The sequence below is a fragment of the Bombus impatiens genome, unplaced genomic scaffold (assembly GCF_000188095.3).
Source record: "Bombus impatiens unplaced genomic scaffold, BIMP_2.2 scf_1002, whole genome shotgun sequence".
NCBI classification, from domain to species: Eukaryota; Metazoa; Arthropoda; class Insecta; order Hymenoptera; family Apidae; genus Bombus; species Bombus impatiens.
This window is the reverse complement of record NT_177421.1, coordinates 202,355-227,532: the sequence shown is the minus strand read 5'-3', so window position 1 is coordinate 227,532 and position 25,178 is coordinate 202,355. Positions and strand designations below refer to the sequence as shown.

At 41.4% G+C, this 25,178-nt stretch overlaps 1 protein-coding gene across 5 annotated transcripts in view; it reads left to right on the top strand.

Moving 5' to 3' along the window:
• The window catches only part of LOC100740194 (protein artichoke), a 178,998-nt gene that overhangs the window by 91,585 nt on the left and 62,235 nt on the right, over nt 1–25,178 (top strand). For 2 of the 5 annotated variants that reach the window (XM_033323438.1, XM_033323433.1), the window contains exon 1: nt 1,306–1,608. The exons of 1 other annotated variant lie outside the window; for it this stretch is intronic. The gene's annotated coding sequence lies outside the window, so the exon portion shown is untranslated. Of the gene's footprint in view, nt 1–1,305; nt 1,630–2,823; nt 3,100–25,178 lie in introns of those variants that run through there. 2 more of the 5 variants (XM_033323435.1, XM_033323436.1) reach the window with 2 other exon arrangements.

Here is a 25,178-nt window from a genome sequence, read left to right as displayed (position 1 = left end):
GCTGAAAGTGGCACAGATCGGATGATAAGTTAGGTCGATCGACCAACCAGTAGAAGAAAAGCGTTGAGGAGTCGTGGAATAACAAAGGGGCTGAGTGACGCTAGACAGACAGGCAAATATTCTTCCGTGAGAGACTTCAAAGTAATGGGAATTGCGAGTTGAACGGGACCGGTGCATCAGACAGGCTAGTTTCTATTCTACGACTTCCTGTTCCGCTCAACTGTTTCCTCTCTGCCTCAGCGTGGTTAATTCGATGGAGATGTAGTCGAAAGAACCTTTGCGCTGGATAGTTTTCCGGCTCGTTGTGCGGCGATCAGAAGCCAACACAGATTCCAACAGGACGTAAACTTTTTGCTCGGTGGATAAATTATCAGGATCCGGATTTCAATGTGTCGCAGTGTCGATCGTGTGACTTTAATTAAACTCCGCTTGCAATAATTTGCATGCTACTTAATGTTGGGGTGTGAATTCAATGCAATCTGCCGCGTTCGCTTGTCATAGGGCAAGTTTCAACGGCGTGTCTATAGCCCACACTTACGGTAATAGAAGCTGCACTCAGCATCGCCGCAGCATCGTTGGAATTTCGCGAAACTAGATTTCAAGCAGCCGCGAGATCAAAGTGTCATTAAGTCAATTCGATCGCAAGGAGGAAACACGCACGAGGAGTCTCGACAAATCCCACGACGGTACGGGATAATGATCTGAATGATAATGCACACTGCCAAAGCTTCTCAGAGAAACTTAAATCCAACGGCGTATCTAACTCGAACTCAACCTCCTTTTCCCTAATTTAGGAACTGCTCCGAGCACCTTTCAGATTCCCGATGAAAAAATCACGAGAACGCAGTGAAAGATATCTTTAGGACGTCGGAATTGAAAGAAAGGAAATACGTGACTCGACTGTCTTCCTTCCTCTGCACGGCTCGGTTCGAAGGTACTCAGCGTCCTACAAAATGGTCGATAAAAAACGAGCGACGTTGGAAAATTTGCATTGAATGCTCTCTCTCTCTCTCTTTTCCTTTCTGCAGGAAAAGTCCAGTTAGCGAAGTTTAGTCCTCGACGGTGGATCGAATCGAAAAGTTTTTCCAGTAGACTCAAAACACGAGTGTGACTCTAACATTCAGCAGTGCTGGCCTCGGAGAAAACAGAGGGCCGACACGAAGAGTGGCGAGCAACAAGGGAAAGGGTTGTTCCGGCTAGCGATTCTACCATGCAGTCAGCGAACCACCCCGCCATCCAGCCGGTCGGCCAACCACGCAGTAGGGAGAGTCAGCGACGAGTCAGGCGGCCAACCGAGCGACCGACCGTGCACCAGTCTAGCGTTGGCGCACGTCGCGGCAACACGTGCACCTTCGCAATCGTCGATTTCTCCGTCGTCGATCGACACTGTTCCGTTCTCCGTCTGTCGGTTCGTTACGTCGAGATCGAGTTTTAGCCACGAGGAATATCAATTTTCTATCGTTTGCGATCTTTTCCTTGGTCCCTTTTTTCTTTTTTTTTTTTTTTTTCTTAAACGATCACGAATCGATCGTTCGAGTGGATGGTGCTGTGAGATTAATCTACGTGTGTACGCGAGTTTGCTCCGACCAACCGAGGATCGCTCAGGAGGTAATGGTTCCATTCGATGAGGTATCGATACTATTCGCGTCTTGCGAATTTCCTGTATAAACGCGATTTGATTGAGTCAAAGAAGGTATCGAAACTCGACACGTGCTGTGCAACTAATATAATTCGTGCTGCGCGGGAATAGAATCCAGCTAGCCGATGTTGTTTCGATCGAGGGGCGAGTTTGTCAAAGAATCATGGCGAACGCTGCCTGTTGTCGAGGATTTTTATTAAGAAGCGTGTAAACGGACAGATTCTGGTTGGAAATGAATGTGGTAAACGAAACTTGCGAATCGATTTGCGGTACTCGAGTGGAAAAACCGATTCGCGTGACACGTTGTCGCGGTTTTTGGTTCAACTTGGTTCGCGTTGGACCTCGATAAAAGGGGGAAGGAGCGACGCGGCGCGACTCAACACCCTGTTTGCGGTATCCTGACGCGTTTCAATTCGCGACTTTCTTCCCTCCTTTTCTTCTTTCTCCTGTTTAAAGAGGATGTAATGCTATAGTTGGAATTTCGCGTTCTTTCGCTTTTGTGACAAGTTTCGTGCTCTTGCTTTACGACTCGGTGCTAAAGGCCTTTCACGAGTGTAACCGAGATCTGAAAGAAAATAGCACGAAGCGCAAAAAGCAAAGCGACCTGCGATTCGACGAAATGGTTGAGTCGTACTACTTGCCTCCGCGGTTCTTCTATGTTTAAGCGTACTCGTGGCTGCTTTTTCAAACTTTCTCCACCTATGTTCGACTATGTACTATACGTACATAAGCATTCCACGAGTATAACCTAGAAATCAATTCGGTACCACTATTACACGTAACGTCTGATGCCACCTATTCGCCCATGCTCGACTCGTACTACTTAACTGTTCTAATTTTCAATCTGTCCCCGTTAGAATTATAGTTTTAATCGACTGACTGTACAAAATTCATCGCCATCCTTTCCTTTCTTTAAGAGTTAATGGCGCACGCCAGGAAACGATCCGATCGTTTCGATCGATCGAAGTTTAATCGCTCGCTAACCGTTCCATGTTCCTTTTTTCGTCTCTCCGTTTTCAACAGAAAATAATTACATCGCGTGATCGGGCCTTATTAAACGCAGCAGAAATATTCCGAGTAGTACCTTCGATTCGTTACACCCTCGATACTGGCACAGTTTCGTGACCGTATTCCCCGCGAGTTTCCTCCACTTCATACTTTTTCCTCATCTGGATGTTGCTTTCTACGATTCCCGGAACTTTTCTTGGCGTTTATCGAGCACAGAAAGCGATTCGTTTCTCCTTGAAGAATTATTTCGATGGCTGTCACGCCGTACCTGGGACCGTGTTATCGAACCGCACGCAAAAACGCAATTCTCGTGACAACAGACTGGTCTTTTCTTCCATTCGTTCTTTCGATCCAAACCGAGTATCGACTGACTGGTCCGACTAAGCCCGAGCAATTAGAAGTATCGGTTGGTCCGAGCGACGTTCCGAGCCGCTCGATAGAAAGGAACGGAGGTGAGTCTCGTCCGATACCAAAAAGTTGACGTCGCAATTCCATCGACGATGTTTTTTGCTCGTTCTCCGTTACAGTCGATACGTCTATTCACCGTTTGCGTTCATTTTGGATGCCCCTTCGAGATTAGAAACACAAATCACTGCACCCTTCGCGCTGCTCTATCGCAGTGAAAACGGAGCTGAGTATTTTCCTCGATCAAAACATTGGCTCCGTCTCGTGAAAGAAAAATGTGCGGGACGTCACTCTGAGTAAAGTTTGATGAAGCTTGTAGAGACCTCTGGATATTCTTTTCTTTGCAGGATCTTGCGAGAATATTAGGCAGATATTGTTTTTTCAAGCTTGTTTTCGCCGTAGATTGATTTAGAAAATGACCTCACGTAATTTTATAAATTAGTACGTGAATCTAACGTTTTACGTATTTCATGCACGTTGATTTGCTTCGAAGAAAGTAGCGATTTTGAGCAGCCTGGCGTTTCCTTTCTCGATTTGATAATTACAGGGAAGCAGATTTGGAATATAATAAAGAGCGTGTTAAAAATATATCCAACTGAAAAGTTTAGCAGCGGTCTCGTTTAATTTTGGAAATAAATGGGGACAGATATATATATAGTAAGGGACGCGTTGCCGTTAAGTCTGCTCCGAAAGTAGAGTAATGAAATATCTTTATCAACGCTTGTTACACTCGGTGTGTACCGGATGTCATGTTTCGCGTGATTCATTGCACCGAGCGCGTTATTGATTCGGTCGCGCCCGCAATTCATGAATCATTTGCTCGAAGAAGTTTCGACGGAATGTTTGTAAAAACATCGTTAATTATTAAACTTTCGTGAACCTGGCGTATAGTGGCTGAGTCTCTTAGTTAGAACTCGAAACAACTGGTTTTCCACGATGGATTTATACACGTTTTTCCAGCGTCGGTAATTTTCAAATATTCCAACTAGTAAAATTCGGTACGGTCTATAAAGTTTTCGGGAACTTGCAGCAAATTCTATTTCTGCTCGATCAAATATTTCCGGTTGCGTGAAGAATGGAAATATTCGAATAATTGCCGAAGAATGGATCGACAGTTGACGCGAGAGATCAGATTTCTTCTCCGTGCTTCCTGGTTCGAAATTATTCATGGAAAGAAAAGAAGGATCGTAACGACGTCGCCGTAAAATAAACTCGATGTTACGCAGGGAGAAAGAGAGAATTACGAACATAGATCAAATAATACGACAGAATTTTATTTCGTAGCAAATTAATGATATTACAACGATTTATAGCTACCTCGGTGATCGTATCTTAAAATATTATAAGAAATTTAGTTCTCGCTGTGTTCCACGTGGTAATAAAAGCAAACCGTACACCGTTAATCGACGAAGATCGTAAAAACACGGGTGCAGTAGGAAATTTCATTTTAACCTTTCGTAACGAGTAATTTTCGCCTGGGAAAACGCGTTTCTTTCGATGAAAACTTTCGATGCGTGAAACGTGAATTTTTCGCGATATCGCCTCCGCGATAACAATAAATTTCTTGCGCCGTTTATTTCTCGCCGCCTCCACCGACCTGTACGAATAAGCGCATTCATGCGAAATTTTTTAACAAATTATCATTTCGTTCAATGACTCTATCTTTCAAAATGATCAAAGTAATTGTATCTTTCTTTCTCTCTCTCTCTCTCCCTTTTTCTTCTCTCTCTCTCTCTCTTTCTTTTGTGTGTAAAATCAATAGAAAAATAGAAACAAAGGAAACGAAAAAAAATTACGATGTTAATGAACAAACAATCCAGAATAATGGTAATTACAATTACAAATTAATCACCGACATTCGTTACAAATATGAAATGCTGCTGTTTAAACGGCAATGATTTACTCGCTAATTATAAATATTCAAACGTTTTGCTGTGGTCCCCATTAATTTACGTAGAATGTTCTGCATATATTATACAAACGAGATATCATTGAGTTCTCGTTTTATTTCCTTATGCGAAAGGTGGTACTTTTTCAAAATTTACGCTTCATTCAACGTTATAGAATCTCACGTCAGCTACTCTTACGTAACTTCACCATCTGAATGTCACATTCTATCAGATTCTGTCAAACTAAAATTCACCTCGATAATAGAAGAAGTACGTTCTCCGTTGTTACGCAAAAAATACGTGGAAAAGTCATTCGTCATTCTATGTAAAAAGAAGGGACTGAAACAAAGCGATACAAACGTGATTAGTTCACGAACGAGATATTTGAAACAAGTGTCTTCATGGACGAAGACACTGGAACGTAAAACAAGAAAGTTTACGACGGCATAAAATGCCGAAACATGTTTTATTTCATAAACTGATGCGTTTCGCGAGACAATGCACATGGATGCATTGGATGCACGCGTGCACGTTGATAAATGCCTCGAGGCAAAAACGAAGAAGCATCGTGGAACAAAGGAGTCCGGCTCGGCGAACCTCGAAATTAATGTTCATCGAAGAAACGTAATCGAACGTGGTTGGTATCGGTAAAGGAATTACAGGCTTGCAAAGGTGAGGAGGGAGAGGAGAATTCTGTGCCGAGGTTGTGTAACCAGATCAAATGCTACGAGTCTCGATGGAGCCATTCAAGCTTAGGTTTGCTCCGGTATCGTGTGCACAGAGGCATGAAACAGCGGATTTGTCGTGTACACGTCATGGCCACGGCAATGGGATCCTAACTCTTCATGGTTAATTGGAAAAATAACCCTTTGACAGACACGAAAATAAAGGGCGTGGAGAAAGAGTGCGCTTGAGACATCGATGAATCCTTTTTGATACTCGTTGCTGACTTTGTATCGATAAAAGAAAGCTCTACCATCGAGGAAAAATTCCGTGGTGTTTCCACGACGATGCAACAAAGGCAAACATCCAAGAATGCGTCGCTACGGTTTTCTTAGCATATTTCATACAGTTCGTTTGCCAAGAAAAAAGCGAGGAAGCAAATATCGAGCGGAAACAAAGTTTTATAACCTCGCTATCAGCGATTCCCTGAAAAGGGAAGAATTTATTTTTTAATTTCAAAAATTTTGTGGTGATACGTTTAAATTGCGCGATGTCTAATGTGACAGGGTGAACAGTAACTACATGGTGAACATACACATAGCGAAACGAATGAAAAAAAGAAATAACGAAGGGAAGAAGGATAGGAGAAAGAAAAGGACAAAAATGAAATGAAAAAATAGAGAAGAAAAGGAGATAGGAATAATTCTGGTCTAGTATCGATTGCCAATTTAAATGATAATCCCACGAAAGACGGCGATCCTGTTCCCAGCGCCGTCCGCGCTCGATTTCGATGATAATATCGGCCGGAAAAGTGGCCTCGTCGTTTCGACACGAAAGCGAGAACGCTGCATTCGTTATGTCAACGACTTCAAAGAAATCGATCCTTGTTTTTATATTTTTCCAGCCATCTGGCAAGATTTCACGAGAAATTTCCGAATCGTCGAACAACAAGTATTGTTGTGAAATTCCCGTTCCTTAATTACTAACAAGCTATAGAATCACGTTCTTTCTTGAGAATGAAATCGTGAAGAAGGAAAATTTTCAATGGAACGCTATCGATTCTGCGAAGCATTGTTTTCCCTCCAGTAGAAATTATAAGGAGCTTACCGAGTGTAGACACGTAGCAGAAGGACAGCCGTGGTAGAGCCACGAGACAAATAGAGTGGCGCGGTGAAAAACGTCATGGTGAATTCCGTGGACTGACAATCGAGCCATTACTCGTGGGCGGTACGAGAAATTCGTTAAACCGTGCTCCATTCCGTTTCTGGCCGGTATAAAGGCTTCGCTTTAAGCAATTCGTCTCTGTTTACAGAAAAGGCTGTCCCGTTGCGACGAAAATCTCAAATGCAAGAATTTGCACGAGGGTCGCAAGTAAATAGGTTTACCCGTTGGTCTCTACCTTTGCGCGCAACTTAAAATGGCAGTCCATCGTCGCGTCTCCGTGAAGAATTTCTTAATTACACCACTAGACGGTTCTTTTCTGCGAGCCGCTCGTTTCCAGACTATTATTCATCGCGGTGCTGGTTGACGGGAATTAGCGATAATATCGAAGGGACAGGACATTATCCCGTTAAAAAGGTCGTACCATTGCGATCGTTTCTTTCCCGCCCGAATACGTCCGCACGTACGTGAACGCGAAATTGATTCAAAGAGAAGGAAAAGAATTGTTTCTCTTCTAACTGTGAGTTTCTTCTACGACGATTCACACGCGGAAACGCTGAGAGATTGAACCTCTGGTTCGCGCTTCTTCGTTACACGAACCGCGCGGATGCACATCAGGGACACGAGAATCATCCCCTGTGTCTTGTTGGAAAGAACAACGGTGATGTTTATCGCAGTAGCGTGAAACGACTTTTGTATCAGACGAACGATGTATCTTTTACTTTCGACTTAACCTTTGACGTTCGCGACCGGAATTTTTTATCACATTAATCGCAATGATTTTCGAACATTTACTTTTTACTTGATTTTAGAGCCAATCATTATCTTATGGCTTGGGTAATTCATTTCTCTAACTCAACGAGTTATTTAACTGTAATCCACAAATTGACTGGTCATGTAAATCCTTGTATATGACCCAGATACTGAATCCTTGGTTACTGCCCAGAGATATCTCCAAGATCGTATGTCTCAAGGTCTGCGTCTGTTTCGAATCGGTTAACAGAATATTAATTATAATTATAATTATACACTGATGATGGAGATCGTAGAATCGCTAAATCGCGAAATATCTTTCCAACAAATTATATAATAAGTTTCAGTCGGTAGTAGAAATTGCTGAAACGTTAAGTTAAGCTAGTTGAGGAAAATAATGCAACTAGATATTCATACAAATACGAATTTGCATAAACATTCGTAATGTAGCGATGCTTTCAATTATAATTGATATTCGTAGGAATGTGATCAGAAGGGCGAGAAATTTTTTCGATAACGTGGTGCGACGCAAAATATTCAGCACCGTTGCTCTGAATGACGCGGGACGACAAAGGCGTTGCTTCGTTCGACGTCAGATATCGATGCGATATTGTCGATACAGCTGTCACGACGGCCGACATCGATATAACGGCTCAGAGCTGTCGCGAAGAATTCGAAATCGTTAAATCGGGGTCTATTGTCGTAATCGAAGGATAGCTGAAAGAATCGCTGACTAAACATAAAATTCCATTCGCGTCCTTTTATATCGACAAAACGAGTTATGCGGAAAGGGAGTAAATTTCATGAGAGTAGGATAGTTATTAGGGGCAGGTAGTTTTAGTTGGCCTAGTTACTTGCTCCGTGAACACGATGGGTTTCTAATGTCGACCGAGTTTCTAACTAACTGATTAATTCGCTCTTCCGCGGCCAGTTCCACCTGCTTTATTCACTGTCAAAGACCGATTTCTAATATTAGGGACGGATCGTTTGCTGACTTATTCTACTCGTGGTCGATCGTGATTGATCGTTCGAGTCAGGAACGTGTTTACCGACTAATATCTCGAAAGACTTGGGATTATAGCGAAATGATAATTCTCTTTTGCTACCAAGATTCTATGAAGCTTTACGAAGATTAACTTCCAGAGATGAGATGACTTACACAATTATGATTTTCAATCAGACACGTGTAACTAAGGCTACCAGTGTTCCAAAAGAAACAACGTTTGCAACTACGAGTTGAGAATTTTTTCAACGTGAAAATCTTAGATGACTTGAAAACTTATTGAGACATAAAAAATACGAAATATATAAAGCCAAAATTTTTGACAGATTTTGCAAAACGAAATTTTTGTTATATATTTTTCGGCTGAACCATCAGTCATTTCGACCAGAACCAAGGGAAATAATAAGATAGTATAAAATTAATTCAAGAGGAGAGATTGAAATGTGCAATCGATGACACTCAGGGAAACTCATAAAACAGAATGCTCGCTTGCACTCGACTTCTCGCGATTCACGTCAGTCCCATGATTTTACAACGAAATTTTCATCCACTTTTACATTTTTGCACTCGATTGCTACAAACTGCGCAACTCGGAGCCAACCGGCATCGGATACTGGTATTAAAAAAGAGGAAAAACCCATTGAAATTGATTGACGTGATTCGCGGCAGACGAGATAGAAGAGACATGCCGTTTCGATAATATTTTAATACCACGTCGAGAGAGACGTAACTTCGCAGCACGATACGAAAAAATTATTGAAAATCGATGGAACGGCTTCGAGTTACAGCCTCTGCTTTCTAACGATTCGATCGAGTACGTGCCTCTCGTGTTGTGTTCGCGTACGTGTTTCCCATTTTATGTATGGGGAAATCACAGCGATCTCGGAGCGCCATAGGAAGCAACGTGACACCGCTACGATGCGCCGTTAAAAAGTAGCTTTCGATAAAACCCTTGTCGTGGCACACGATTATTAATTGCCGTTACATCATCCGATGGAGCAACGAGAATCAATTACACGAAAGAATAGCGACTGTAGCACGGCGAAACGTAAAAAAAATTCTCCCAATCGATGAACAGGTTTTACGTGTACCGTTGTCCGACCCAATTCTCTCGAAATCGTATTAATTAACGAAATCTTCAAATGATCACTGCCGCAAGGATTTAGCTACTTTACCCTCGAAACTTCCACAGAGATCCATTTTCAAATTGATTCAATGCACTTTGACGAGATATTCTGCGAGATGTAAATAAATGAAATGAAGTTTCTATTGGGAAGACTCTCGTACTCGAAGCAAGTGTAACGTAACGTTATATGGCAGCCGGGTTATAAAAGTTAGGGAAATTTCCACGCATTAACATATTATAACTTTGGACCAAGCCCCAGAGACATTGTGCGCGAGAATCGCGAATTCCTTTTAACGCTGTCCCGCTAAGCTCCTAAATTCGTTTTGAAATTCGCGGTCGGAGAAAAGAAAATATCGGGTTTGACATATATTCGGGGGTAACTGGAGATTAAAATGTACTTTGAATAGGCGAGAAAAGAATTTCAGCATTGTTATACGACGCTTAAACGATCCCGGTGTAAGACACTGAAGAATGGAGTCAGATAGAACCTGCGAGACTTATCCTGAAGAAATACGAGGTAATCTAAATTATTTAACATGGCGGAAAGATTAAAACGATTACGTATCCGCAGGAATGCTTGATGGTAGCCTGCGTCCTACACACGTATTGCGCCAAGCAACGTACCTATTCACTTTCGTTAACGCGTTCATTAAATTTAATGTACTATGAACACGACCTGGCGAAGTGTGGTAAGAGTGATCCAAAAATAACGAACGCGTTCTGAAAGACAGCTTTCACCTCGATTTATGGCACGAAATCGTGTTACACTCTGAGTCATTGATCAATGATTCCGAAAATAAAAATTGCTAATCAATGGATGATTTAAACACGCTGGTACGATGAACAATGGTTCGCAGATGATTCGCGGCTTTAACAAGACGGTGCAGCCAACTTTGCCCGAAGTAGACCAAAATAGGATCGAAGCACGGTCGTTTTACGATACCAGTTAGAATCGATGAACATATGGAGAGCCACGTGATCCAACGTGGTGGCATCTTCTCCACCTGGAAAGCACACCTTTGGGGTCGTACCTCGTCAAATATTCATGGCAATCTGGAGAATCTCGCAGACTCTAGCCAACTATATTCAGAACTAATCTGGCAAGCTCGTAGGCTGTTACGTTTCCCAGCGAATAACTCTTGCATCGAATTAAGGGCGGAAAAGAGGAAGACAAAGCGGCCGGAATAGAAAAACGAGAAATTGAGCCAAGGGAAGAAGAAGGAAAATTGACGAACAGAGACGCCAGAAGACAGAGGCGGCACACGTGCGACGATAATGACAAAGGTAAACGCATAGATTGCTTCGCTTTCCATTAAATCACCGAGACCGGATATGCTGCTGGCTTGAACGCGCGCCCGACCACCCGTTTAATGTGTACGCCCACACGAACGCACGAGCTGCAACGTGGTCGCAGTTAACCGTATTCCGCGGCGGCGATACAACGTGCTCGATTAACGTCGAATGTCAGGTTCCTTGGAAGAATTTGTCAATGAAGAAAACGAGCTAGACGATCACAGAATTTTAAGTGTGCAACATGTTGCCGGGTGTCGAGTTAGGTGTAAAATGATATATTATCGGCCATACATATATCGACACTTTCAAACTACTGGAAATATATGAAATGCTTGTACAATTGAATTCAATTGGGACTCCTTTAATATGATTAACGAGAAGAATGAAAAATTCGCACAAAAATAGAAAATATAAGAAAAATATTGATCTTTAAAAATGTTGGTCGAATTGCACCGAATGTGCAAATACGGTAATAGAATACACTCAGTAAGTAATTACCAAATGCTATTACGGACGATAGTATACGTTTCCATGTTGTGGATGCAGCAACGTGGGGAATAAAATAGATATCTGCGGCGATGTAATCGCCACTGCATTTATGGTGAAATAGGAGTAATTGTTAATTTAGACCTGCAGTGGATTGCCATCCGTATGTGACAAATGTGGCCAAATTGATAAACGAGATAGGGCAACAGGATGGCAAAGTGAGTCGAGTGGTTGCGAAGCAAGCTGCATCGATCTCGGATGCTTCATGCAAAAAAGTTTCAACCGCTTTTCCTCACCAGTGTTGTTTCCATCGCAGTAAATGCGATTTTGGAAACACAAGTTCTGATAAAACAAAACGAAAAAAAAGTTATTGAAAATTTTCCATAAAAAGGTACGAATCTTTTAAAAAAAAAACGAAAAAGAGGAAGCTTTGACGTTGTAAATCTTTCGAGAACGCCGAGTCAAGAAAAAAATGTGTAAACTTTGTGGACACAGGAGAATACTGATGAATGTATAGAAATATATTCCAACCTAAACTTCACCACGTCGATGAAAAACGTTGACAAAAAATCATAAAGACGAGAAAACAATTTTGGAACTTTACAATATATCGAAAAATATAAAATATATCCAATCCTATACATTATTTGCAAAAAATTGTAGAAGGACTAAAGAAGAAAAATAGGTTGAATAAAAAATGTTACAGATTTTCCAAACGTGCCGTCGGTCAGAGATTGTACAAATTTGACGCTATGGAAAGGAAATTAAATGAAAAAATCATGTTCGATGGTCGCGTCACTTGGCGATAACGAGCACGTTCGGCTTCGTTATTTATGTATTCGTCCATGTACCAGTTGTCGACAGGCTTCGGTTGAATTTAAAAAGTAACGACGTCCTCAACGAGAAAACTAATTTGATTTTCGTTGTCCACGCACGTTTCCAACGATGACGGCGCGACAAACGATCGGGTTTCATTGAATTTTAATAAAAGTTTGTTAAATCACCGTTTAATATCGATCTACAGGCTTTCATATCCTTCGACACGGCAGGGCCACCGTCTGCAGCTAAAAAACTACAGATTTCCCGTACTGTTTTTCCACGCCGTGCCGCACCGTCTGAAATGATTTGCACGTTCCCGGCCGTGCACGGGCGTCGGTTGAACGCGCAAATTGGAAAGCGACAAACGGTGCGGCGCCCCGATATGCATAAATCACGGCCAGATTCAATAAGCGAACTCATTGTTCCGTCAACACTTAGCTGCTTCGAACTGTTTGGTGCTTTCTGTCTGGTGAATTTCGACCCGTATCTCATACGCGAAGAAAAAACGATGTATAAGAATTGGGTAACTCGCGAATGGTCTGCTTTGGTAAGAGCATAATTCTTGAGTCGTGTCAGCGAAAGGTTAGTGCACGACTAAAGGAGAGGATTGTTTCAGCCAATAAAAGGTAGAAAGCTTCTTTTCGTGTTGAGTTCCCGGCTTTTAATAAGTTATTACAGCCGGCCTTGCCGCGGAATATTCTCGAAGCTCGGTGCTTATATTTTTCCCTCTTTCGAGCCGGAAGACCATAAAAATCGCAAGTCAGGCACAATCTCTCGGCGAGTCGTATATTCGCGGCTCTGTTCGTCGTTCCGACGACAATCCGCCGGGGAAACAGGCGAAAGGCAGGGAACTATAATACGAATTCCCATTGTAAATCCGACCAAGATCCTTTGGAAGACGAGTAGGGCTTGCACCGGGTAGGGGATGAAAGACAGTCGAAAGACCTGCTCACCTCTTTCGCGCCGTCTATCGAGAATGAAGTCGAGAATAATAAAGAAAGAGAGAAAAAAATGAAGAAGAAGAAGAAGGAGAAGAAAAGAAAAAGACGCGGTCTGTGGAAAGATGGAGAGAAGTAAAAAACGAAGGAGAGAAAGGAAAACGGCGGAATCACAGATTTAATAAAGGCTGCTTGGAGGCGCGCTAAGCGAAAACCGATTTCATTATAATGTACCCATACCAAGATCCATCTATTCCTCACGGATGCTGACTGCCGCTAGATTTTGCCTCGTCGTTCTGCTGTTTCTGCCTCCAAGGCCTTCCATCGTCACCTATCGGTTTCTTCGTCTCACTTTTAATTTCGTGGTTCGCAAAAGCGGGAAAAATCATGCGAGTAAGTTGCACGGTTACTTGGCCAGCCTCGATCCAGCGTTCGACCAACCTCCGAAACCAATACTTCCTCTTGTAGCTCATCCGCCGATAATTAAGAAAGTTTTCTCGAGGCCACGATTTTCCGGAAAGTTAGCGACAATGGTGGCAAGCGTAAATATACAGGGTGCGGCAAATATCGTTCGCTGGACGTGAACAGTCCGTGCACGAAAGAAACTTACAACTTGAAACAAAGTTCTTGCTTTTCCTCTTGGTGAAGTTTTTTTCTCTCCGCTTCGAAGCTTTTATCGTATACGTGTACTTTCCTGCGTTATGATTTTCATGATTTTCACGGTGCAAACTATCGAAAATAACAGGCTTGACGTTGCGGAAATTCGCAAATCAAAATATCATTTATCAACACCGGGCGGGCGATTTATCCGCGCAGAGGCCAAATCGTGTCGTGAAATCGCGTACAATAAAAACATAGTTTGCAACGGTGATAGTTTTGGTCGCATCGCGTCCTGTTTTCGAAAATGTTCCGCTAGAATTGTAATTCCCTCTAGCCGGTTCACCATCGAGCTGTTTGAACGTACATTTTGCATATTCATGCGATGATCGTAGAAATTGCATCCGTCGTCCGGGAAATTCTGTAATAGATGAAGCTGCTAGCCAAACGCGAAGCTGTCTGGAGCATAACGACGCAGTTTCGTTCCTTCCAACATTCTGACCGTCTTCTTATGGGACTCCGCTTATCTATCCTGATTTAGAAGATTGCAAACGAGTCAACTTTACATTCTAACGATTAGGGATCGACCCTACAAATATTCATCACCCATTTTGTTACATCCTGTATATATAGATAATAAGCGTTATAAACTTCTTTCCATTGATAATCGTTGAATAATAAATCTATACATTTCCGAACTAAACGGCCAGATATTTGGTCCTATAAAAGCTGGTTAAGCAAAAGTACATATACTGTACGTGAGAAACGGTGTGCACGAAATTGACTTTACGATTCCTCGTATCGTCGTTATGCAAATATTCCTTCTGAACGCCGCGTCGCGCGGTTAAGCGTTGTAAAAGTCAACGAAAATATCGATCTCTGGCAAATATTGAAATTGCAGTCCTTGCGCCTACATGCATAATTCAGCACGACAAATTATAGACCGCCGGTATTTCCGATATGGTACCGTAATGCGGATAAGATTTAAGAAACACTGCCTGCCGAATTATAATATCAATGGTATCTCAAACATTTTTGCTAAACTTCCGAACCATCGCCTATCCATTTGCATAATTTCCCCTCTGCCAGTGACGAAACGAGCCACATTTTCTTGCCTGTCCGACGCCTGAGCCTTCCAAAACGTAGGTATATCCCGTAACTGGAACGTTTAAACCGCAATGAGGATTAGTCAGGAATGAACAGGATAACGTTACTACCTGAGTTGCTAGAATTACATACTGCCTGAATCCTGGCGTCCATGTATTTCGCGCACGTTAAACCGGAACTTACAAGACAAGTTAAACACCGCGAATCCACCAACTTCCGATAGAAGTCAGAGAACAGAAAGAAACCTGTGGATCTACCAGTGGATCACACAGATTCGGAGATCTACCTGAGTTGAACGACTACAACCCCTTGCTTCGTCATATCGAGTGAAACGCGTGACAAATTAAACATTGCTGGATTTAAATTACGTATAACATTTCAATTCAATTTTTCATTCAAAATTTCTATATTAATCACAAAATTGGCGCAAATTCATGTTTTTCGATTATAGCGAAAATTTCAGACGTCACTGTACTTTGTATATTTTATATACTTCTCCGTATTATGTGCACTCTGTGCATTTTACACGTTAAAATTTCCCATAAGTACATAAGTGTCCGCAATTTATTAATCACTGTGTTTTAAAATCAAATTAAAGTTAGGTTTAACGAATGCAGTCGTAAAACGAATCACGAAGCAAGATTAATCGCTCTCACAATTTATATGCCCTCCTTTTCCCTTAACGTAAATCCTAAATATCTGCAAGCTGTCTTTAAATTCTTCCAAGTCATTGCTCTTTACATAACCACGTGCACCACTTGATTTGTATAGAGCGCCGTTAGTTCTATTTATGTCGTAACGAGAGCCTCGCTACGGGCTACAGCTACCACGTGAAAGTCGAATAGTCGACAATGTGTGTAGGAGGACACATCGGTCGATGGCCGACAACTTCGTCCGGTCTCGCGAAAATAGCCATCCGGTGAAAAAGCTGGGAGGAACAGCCGTCGGTCGACTAGGTCGGGTTAATCCAATCAGAAACTAATTTTACGCTCGCCGAGTCGGTTATTATTGGCCGTGTTGCACGTCTACGAACCTAAACGACTTTCGTTGCTCGTCGCGCGGAGCTGGAATCGAGCTGAACCTCGGCAGTCGGTGAAACACTGGATCGTAAGAGGCAGGCAAATGAGATTTGACGGATGTCCCGGCGTGCAAGAGCTACTCCGTCGCATTAGTACCGGCTGTCTGGCTGTCAGAGGGGCAAGAGTCGTAGTAATTAGTCGACAGGAACTTTGACGTCTCTAGACGGATCGCAGCGTTGCCGGCGCGCGCTCTCTTTGGGCCGGTTTACATCCGCGTACGACTGAACTACTCGCGTTTCGTGGGAAACAGGAGATGCAGACAGATCACAAGGGTCCTTCGTGTTCGCATTTTCAACTAGTCGTTCAACGAAATCTGACGGAAAACGTCATGCCCGGTCCCTGTCGTCCCCTGGAAAAAACGCGAGTGTTCTCGCTCGGTTGACTGACGAACGAGCTTTGAAATCGTCGAGGACAATTAGCGATTCTTTAAATACCATCCTTTTCCTTTCTTTTCTTCTGTTTAGTTTGGCCCATTTTTTGACCGTTTAATCGAGAAGAGCGAGTTAACTTGCTAATCGAACTGACAATCCTCGGGATATAATATTCACGTCCGGATTGCAAACATATTTCGTTAAATGAACGTAATCCTTAAACAATTGAGAAGATAAATGCCTATAAATTTGTACTACTACGCTATTTCGTCATAACAACTTTTATAGATGGAAGACTGAAACGATGATGCTTCGTTAAGCTCTTGGCCGAAAAATACACTTCATCGTGCACATCAGGGTCTAAGCTGCGTCATAATTCGATGCTTGGTAAAGTTAATTGAGCTGTCGGTTAATTATCTTGTAGTTCCTCGTTAAAGGATTTCCAGTCTCGTTCGACGTGAGTGGGACTCATCGGTGATTAAATAGAACCAAACGAGTTAATGAATAAAGAACGGTTCTCGGCAGTTTGTCACTCTGCATTTCGTTGACCTAAATGTTAAGATGCCAACACTTCCACGATCAGATATATTTCAGATGGCACTTTTGGCGTCCGCTTAGCGTGATGATTAATGGTCGTCTCGTTAACTGGGGAAAAATTTTCCGATGGTTGGGTCGAATCAGATACACTACGGAATCACTCGCACATTCTGTTCTTAACAGGATGGTTTGTAAATTAATAACGTATCGAAGATCAGCCGACGTTTATTGCTTGTCGCGTCATCCCCGTGGCATACAAAGACATCGCAAACAATCGGATAACAGAATATTCATACAATAGAGGTTCAGATACTCCATTGTAATTCCTTAGGTAATTTCGGAATTAGTATTATTGAAATATGTGTAATTTTATGTTCTATACTAGATTAGCCGCGTAATAGCAACACACATATATGAGTGTGTGGGAGTATGTGCGTGCACAGCGTCTCGTAAAACAGAAGAATGCAAGTGTTCTGTTGGTAGTGCGGTAAAGAAAATGGTGAGACAAAGAGAGTGCTGAGACGCGTGGAAACGCGTATCGATGAATATCTTGTAAATCACATATCAAATAAATCTGAAACTATTTTGATACCAATTCTAAGTGTAATCGAAGTGTTGCTATATATTTATTTCGGCGATTAAGATCCACGATTCTTAACAAGTATTTTCTAGGAATATTTTGAAAGGTGTGCCGGTCGTGTTTCGGATTATCGATTAGTAGCGTAACACGCAAACCACTGGCGTGTGATTAAACAAGAGACGAATTTATCAAGCTCAAGAACATTTTCCGCGATTCCGTCCTCGGTGTGTTTGTATAATGACTTCATTTCGATAAAACTTGCGTTAAGAGGCTTTGGAGGTAATTAAGCACCCCGTCTCGAATATTTAGATGTATCTTTACACGGATCTTTTCAGTAACGGCCAGTGTTAAAGCGAATTACTCACTCTAATCGGTCGCTCTGGAATATTACGATTTTGGAATAGATAATGATAAAAGGATGAAAAGGAGATTACGCTGTAACTTATTGATGTTTTCATCAAGCTCCAGGTGTGCACCGACAAAACGCTTGATCTTCTGTCCGATATAGCGATCTCGACGATTGCAACTCTCCATGGAATTAAAATACATTACAAATCGGACCTAAAATATACAGTCGCTGACGATAATTTTTTTACGCCTCGTAGAAACATTAGTTTTATTAAAATAAAATGTTATAAAATATCATTGCAAAATGAGAGCGTATGTTTTATGCCGAGATCACTGAACGTAACTTTATTATTGCTCTTTTTTTCGATATTAAAAATTTATATATAAATATGTATATACGGTATTTAGTGCTAAAACAAGTAACTAATATGCACTTATGAACATTATAAGAAGAACATGCGAGAAGAATATGACAAGTTCATTTTAATTAATTTAGACGAATTTGATATTTCCAGAGTAAAGTAAAATTTTAATATTTTTTGAGGTGTATAAAGAATTGCTGGCTGTAAGTTCTGTAATCTTGCCGGCCATGATATAAAGTCGAGAAATTTTTTAAATACACACCTCGTACGCGTTTTACTTTATATTCCACGAGTTGACCGGCGGCGTGCAATTATTTAATCGATACGCGTATTTAGACGACTACCGAGATATGAGCCAGCCCATTTTTTCAAACACCCTAAAGATGTAAATTTAATAAATTACAGCGCAATCTGCGATGTCTCGCGTAATTCACGGAGACTGTATCATCCGAAGTAATTATTAAAGCATGCGTCTGCGAGAGAAATGACGTAGATACTTACTCTATCTCGTCTAACACGATCTTCCTCGTAATATTTCAGCAAAATTAAGGAAAAATCTTTGCCTTGGAGAGTCATGCTTCGAGTCTCCTAATCAAGTTGAGGTAGAGAACGTTTCTTATAAAACTTCCAGCTGTTCGGTAGTCATGTATATCATTTAAATATACAATTTAACGCATCATTTGCATAACCAAGAGAAAATTCCAAATCTAATTTTCAAAGGATTAATATTTTCCAGATAGAAACGTCCTCGAGAAGAGATTGCAGGTGATGCCGTAATTATCCTTCGTTAAAAGTTCACGAAGAAACAATTTCCAACCTTCTTCTTCTCGGGGACAATTCTTTATCGCGTCAGAACAACCGCATTTCGAGGAAAGAACAAAAATTAGTCGAGCAGTAATTGCTTTTTGCAAAAACTTTAACAACTTCCCGGCTTAGGAGAGTAGTCTGAGAGGAACCAACGCGCTCGAAGAATTCCAAAAATCTCGAAAATTGCTTTCGAGAGATACCGTTTGGATTTCACGCGGTTCGTGTTCATGGTTTTTGCACGTAAGCCACCGTGCAACCGTTTTTCCCGATGTGAGATAGTCGAAAAATACGTGCCAGAAAATTGGGTCGTTCGTGTTGACCCTCGTAAACGACGAATTTACGGATCTCATATAAGATCGTTTAATTTTCGGTGCACGGTATTTGATCGAGAATGAGATCAGGCAACGTTTCCACTGGTGACGAATAATACTGTAATTGGTATGAATAATCGAGGATAAGTTAATAACGTTTCAGGAAAATAATTGACGTGAATAATTAGGAACACGAAACCGAAATATGTCGAATCCGAAAAGGATGTAACTTGAACTGGTTTTCTTCGTCGAACCGAAGCACCGATACAGTGCATCAGCTTCAATTAAATTTTAGTAAAATTTTTATCTTCGTTTTCACGAGAAAATCGAATTTCTGTGTTGTCAGAGTTCTTTGTTCGGATAATCCTGGCCCGATGCTTGTGTCCCTTTTTACCTCGTATCGGATATACGGCGATCTTTTTTTCATTTTCGAGGAGAATATCGGATTTCCTAGTTAACGCTATCCAACGTTACGCGATATATCTTGCTACTTTTTATTTTTCTTTAAATCGCACTTATACGTTTAATCTTCGATTGAAGTGGTTTTATTAGGTCAAAAAGAGATTTATATAATGTTAGGAACGGATGGATAGATTAGGAGCAAAATCTACATATTAAGATTTCTGAAATTTAAGTGATACGGTAATCAGTTGGCAGTGTATTAAATTTTAATATTTTTATAAAAGACAGACGTGACTTATCGTGTTTGCCCCCTTTAATCTTCGCTTAAAGAAATATCTTTGCATCTTATAATTACTTTGCCAAAGAAGATAAATCTGCTGTCACTGATTCAAGGAATCAAAACTCCCTTAATCTGTAGCATTGAAATGAGCTCAGTACCCGAGCGACTCAACTTCTTCCTCCTTTTCCTTTTTTCTTTTTCTCTTCTTCCCTTGGCAACTGATCCGTTGCAGTGAAATACACAGTAGCGAAGTAACGGCACAGACGGATACTGTTATCGCAAACAACGTGCAGTGAACACGACCCCTTTTGTTCACACGATTCTGCTCGGAACTGCTTTGGAACAATGACATCTCAAAGGACCTTGCTGCCGGACAGTTTGTGAACTGTAATATCGCAAATGACGACGTGTACGATGGTGAAAGAGTCACGATATCACGCTACGACGTGAAGCTCGAAGCCACCATCTCCTGTGACAGCAGGATCGTTGCGTAAATAGCGAAAAATGCACGTCGTGCATACGACGTTTCTCGTGAATTGTTTTTATATAACAATAGGACAAATAGTATTTTCCATCGTTCCTCACCATCGTCCACGTTGTCGCTGTTCTTACGAATTCTGGAGAACTACCTCTGCGTTAAAAATGTTATTTCTTTCTCGTACCTTTCGAAATGTTTCTATCGTTATTTTATTTCGATTAGTTGTTGCGAATAAAATCGTCGACCTTCTAGCACTCATTTCACATAGTATTGTGCTATTCATTTCATTGTGTTATACACACATTGTGTTAATATCTATTTCCTATAAAAAGTTTAAAATAGCTATTTTTACTATTGCAGAAGTCAAAAACAATGGATGATCATTTTTCAAATCGTTCATTTTAAATTCTTTCTCATGGAAAGTTAAATGAGACATGTTTGGTATAGAAATCGAAGCTACCTAAATTTCACGATTAAGATATCACCGCGGAATAGAATCATTTCCGTAAATAAATTATGGAGCAAACACGAGTTGGCGGACGTCATACATGTAGAATCGGGTGGGTACAAGGTTCGCGCTACTCGTGCAGGGGTTGCTGGAGGGTGCGAGGCTCCTTCCGATCAGCCACACCTCGATCAGCCTTAATAAGCACCATTATCAAGGCATCGTCGCTCATGTAGCAACCCCACGAAATTCGAAATCCATATTCCGCAAACACATGCAAGAAGCCTAACAGGATCGATCCAACCCCGGATCGGTGGAACGTGACGCAAACCTCGTCGAATTAATTACACACGACATTATCGCGTTTCACTAGCTCCCGGGCTGTAGACATTTCTCACGAAGGTACAACAAAGAATCTCCAACATACTTGTCTGAAACAATCGAGTCACCCCTTTCACGGCCATCGTGTCTGCTACATATTTGATTTATCCGGAAGTTGTCGACCCCCAGGGAGACGATGGCGCGCTCGAATTGGCTGAAAAGTAAGCAGCAGGCAGCAAGCAGCCTGCAGTCATTGTTTTCCACGCCGTGTTACCTCCGTCTCGATCCTGCTGTTTGCTCGACTCGTTTGCGCTTCGTTAACGACGATCGGCTTCCTACCGCCACCTCCCATCCATCTCTTCGTCCGTAATTTAATGGCAATTCGAGGTCCTCGATACTCTCGCTGGCTCTAGTCTCCTTTCCTCGTTTATTCGCTGATTTATTTAAGCGAGATCGATCCCATGCCTCGTGGAAACAACTCTGTCGACGTGATTATTGTTCTCAATTGTTCCACGATCCTTCGACTCAGACGGAAAATCGCAGAAGTATAGGAAATATTACGCGTTTTATCGACTGATAGGATTGAATTACGTAACTGCCTGTCAAAGCAATGAATATAGAAGGTACTGTACTCGATCGAGGGCAGAGATTCGTTTAAACGTAATATGCTTGGGGATAATTCTCTCTCGATTGAGTGGCGAATATTTATGTAACAAATATACACCAACGTTCGTAAATATCGAAATTGCAGAAAGCTAGTTATCCTTGAGAATGATTAGGAAACTACCTATTCAAACATTTGAAGATTACAAAAGGAATATAGAAAAAGAATACGATAATTTATTAATTTTGTTAATTTTGTTCATTTGTAGCACTCTGTGAGACCAATTTTTTGGAACAAATAGATATAAATGCTTGACAAAGAATATCTTTTACTTCCACTAATTGACTATTAAATTACTTTCTATTTATCAAAGAATTTCTCGTGCATGGTGAAACATTCATCAGCATAGCTACTTATACAACGAACCTCCGCGGAATGTCAATTTGATCGAAAAGTATGCTGGCAGTTGTGCTTGATCGATGGAATTCTGAAATTATTCAAATCATGCGAGCTACTTTATCCGGCCGATGGTGGGGGGATCCGCCTGCTGTGGAATATTAATAATGGAATAAGCGAAATTTAATACGTAATTTCGTTACATAAACACATCTGAATTTCATGAATTACATTTCAACCGATGCATTATTCATAGGCCGCGACAAGGGGGCCCGCGTACTAAAGTTTTTTCTATTGTCTTGACTGCGAACGTCATATCGCGTAAATTACTTTCTATCGCGTTTATGCAAAAATCGGATCGTCGTAACGTTCGCAGGAATCGAGAAACCTTTTTCCGAGGGAAATATAGCAATCTGACCCGATAAGGGAATTCTTTCCGTGCGCGAAGCTGTCACGAATAGAGGGACCAGTTCTCGTCAAGGTCTAAATAGTCTACGTAATACAATATTACGCTCGCTCTCTCTCTCTCTCTCTTTCTCTAGTTTCACGACGCTCCAAAGTATGCAGAGAAGCTACATTTTCAGCTTTATTAACGCGAAACGGTGAAATTCTAACAAGTGGAAATAACATCGCTACGAAAAGAGAGCGTATATCCTTTCTGGATATACGAAGCTGAAAGAAACAAGAGCAAAAGAATGGAGGTAATCGAGTTTGATTTACGACGATTCGATTGAATTTAATTCGAAGTGGTACAACGATTTCCGAATGCAGCGTATGATTGATTTTGTCTTCCCTTCGGCCGATTATTTGAAGTATCAATCGCGTAATTGAATTTGTATAATTGAATTTCCGGGATCGATAGGCGCAGGGCCGCGATTAATATTACGCGGCTGCTTCATTGATTTCCAAACAAATTTCAGCTTACCTAGCAATCTCCTGCCGCTTAGAGGAGAGGATCTTCGACAAATTAAACGAGAGGACAAAATTGGAATACCGTGTGGAAAAAATTAAAGAAGCGGGGGAAGAATTGAATTGTGAAAATTCCATGTCGATTCTGGTGGCCATTAACTTCTTTGAGATTGTACTGAATAAAAAATTAGTATACGATGTTCAGAATGATATAAAATCGGTACAATGTTTAACGAAATCTCCAAAAGTTTCGTACAACACGCATAATATATTCGAATACTTTCGGGAGCCTGTGTATCTCCAAAGTATATCGATGCAGGAACCGGAAGCGAACGTAAATCACTGAGAATACTATCGAAATAGTAAAAATGTTTTAATGAGCGTAGTAAACGCGTAAGTACACTGTGATTGCAAATAGTTAACTTCTCATGTAGGAATAACTAGAAGTCGGACGAATTTCAGTAATTGACGCCCCAGAAGCATAAACGAGGTGAAGGTGCATCTGACAATTCCGTGGCCTATTTACACGGCGTATAATTCGCTCACCGCGAAAGCAAGCGTCTCTCGCGAGGGGAGCAAGAACCCTCGAGTTCTGTCGATGCCCCTTAAACATCACTCCCATGCCGACCAATTTGGCCACGAGATAATATCGCGGAAGCGGTAGCCGGGTAATTTCGTTGGTAAATAATTTCTGGATCGGTCGAAGCCGCGAGAATTATGAATATTCCACGTTGGGAAAATATAAACGCTGTATTCGCGCGTTTTAGCGCGACAATTTAATAGGGAACGTATTATTCAATCCGGCATGCTTAGTTATTGCGTTAGGGCTGACTGTGCGTTTTCGAATCGTGAATCATTATATTTCGAGGATCGATCCAGATTATGCACCATTATATCGATGATCGGATTTCAAGCGGATCGGATTTCGACCGGATGCGGTCGATAATCCGCACTGTCACTTTCATACGTTCACCGAAATTTTTGTCGATCGTTCGTTCAACTTACACGTCGACTGATATTTATTCGTTCCTGATCTATTATTTTTTTATTTTGTATTAATTAAATTAAGGGTGAGAAGGAAGAAACAACTATTTAATAGCGCAAGATTGATGTTTGATTGAAACTGAACAAAGTGTTGCGATTGCATTCTGGGAGACTAGCGAGATTCTCCATCCAAGTTTCCGCCATTCTTGTAAACATACCTTCAGCAGAAACATAAGGATCGATAGTGGCCGGAAATTACAGACGTTTCATCGACTTGGTAGCGTGCATCCGCTGAAACATGCGGCACACTGAACAAAATGACCGAGCCAGAAACGTTGTAACCAGAGTGACCTGAATCGCAGTAAACGCCAGTAACTCACTAGAATCCGATGATCGATCAGCGAAATAATTTCGCAATTATTTCAAGCTGTCCCTTACATTAATAATCAAATATATCCCCGAATTACTAGTTATTAACGAGTTAGGTGCATAACAACTGCTTCGGATATTAATTATATACTAGTTTGTAAATGTCACGTCATTCCCGGAGTAATATCCTGAATTTCTAGAACCAGATCGAACGACACTTTTCGAAATGTATGACTGGCAATTAGAAAGAAAGATTACGTACGAATTAATAGAGAAATCTGGTAAATTCAATAGTGACGTATTTTCGATCATTTCGCTCCAAGGACTGCGAATCTTTATCTTACAAAATAGGAACTCAAAGATTACGATACTTATTAATAACATATCATGTAGTATCGTGGAAAAGGACCTAAGAAATATCAAGTTAACCATAAACAATGTCGCGAGGCTCTGTCGGGTCCATCAATGTGTCGTCGGCCCTTCAATTGAATAGTTTCGTAGAAAAGGTCTACGTGACACTGGCAACGAGTGTCTGCGGAACACGTGCGTGATGGGCCTAAGAAAAGACAAAGGGATGCGAGAACAGTCAGTGTCGGTGGAGAAGGCAGTATCAGTTGAGAAGTCGGAGAGAGTCAGTAGAGAAGCCACAGAGTGTGAGTGGAGGAGCCGGAGAGTATGAATCGGGAAGTTGAGAGCCGAGTATGATAA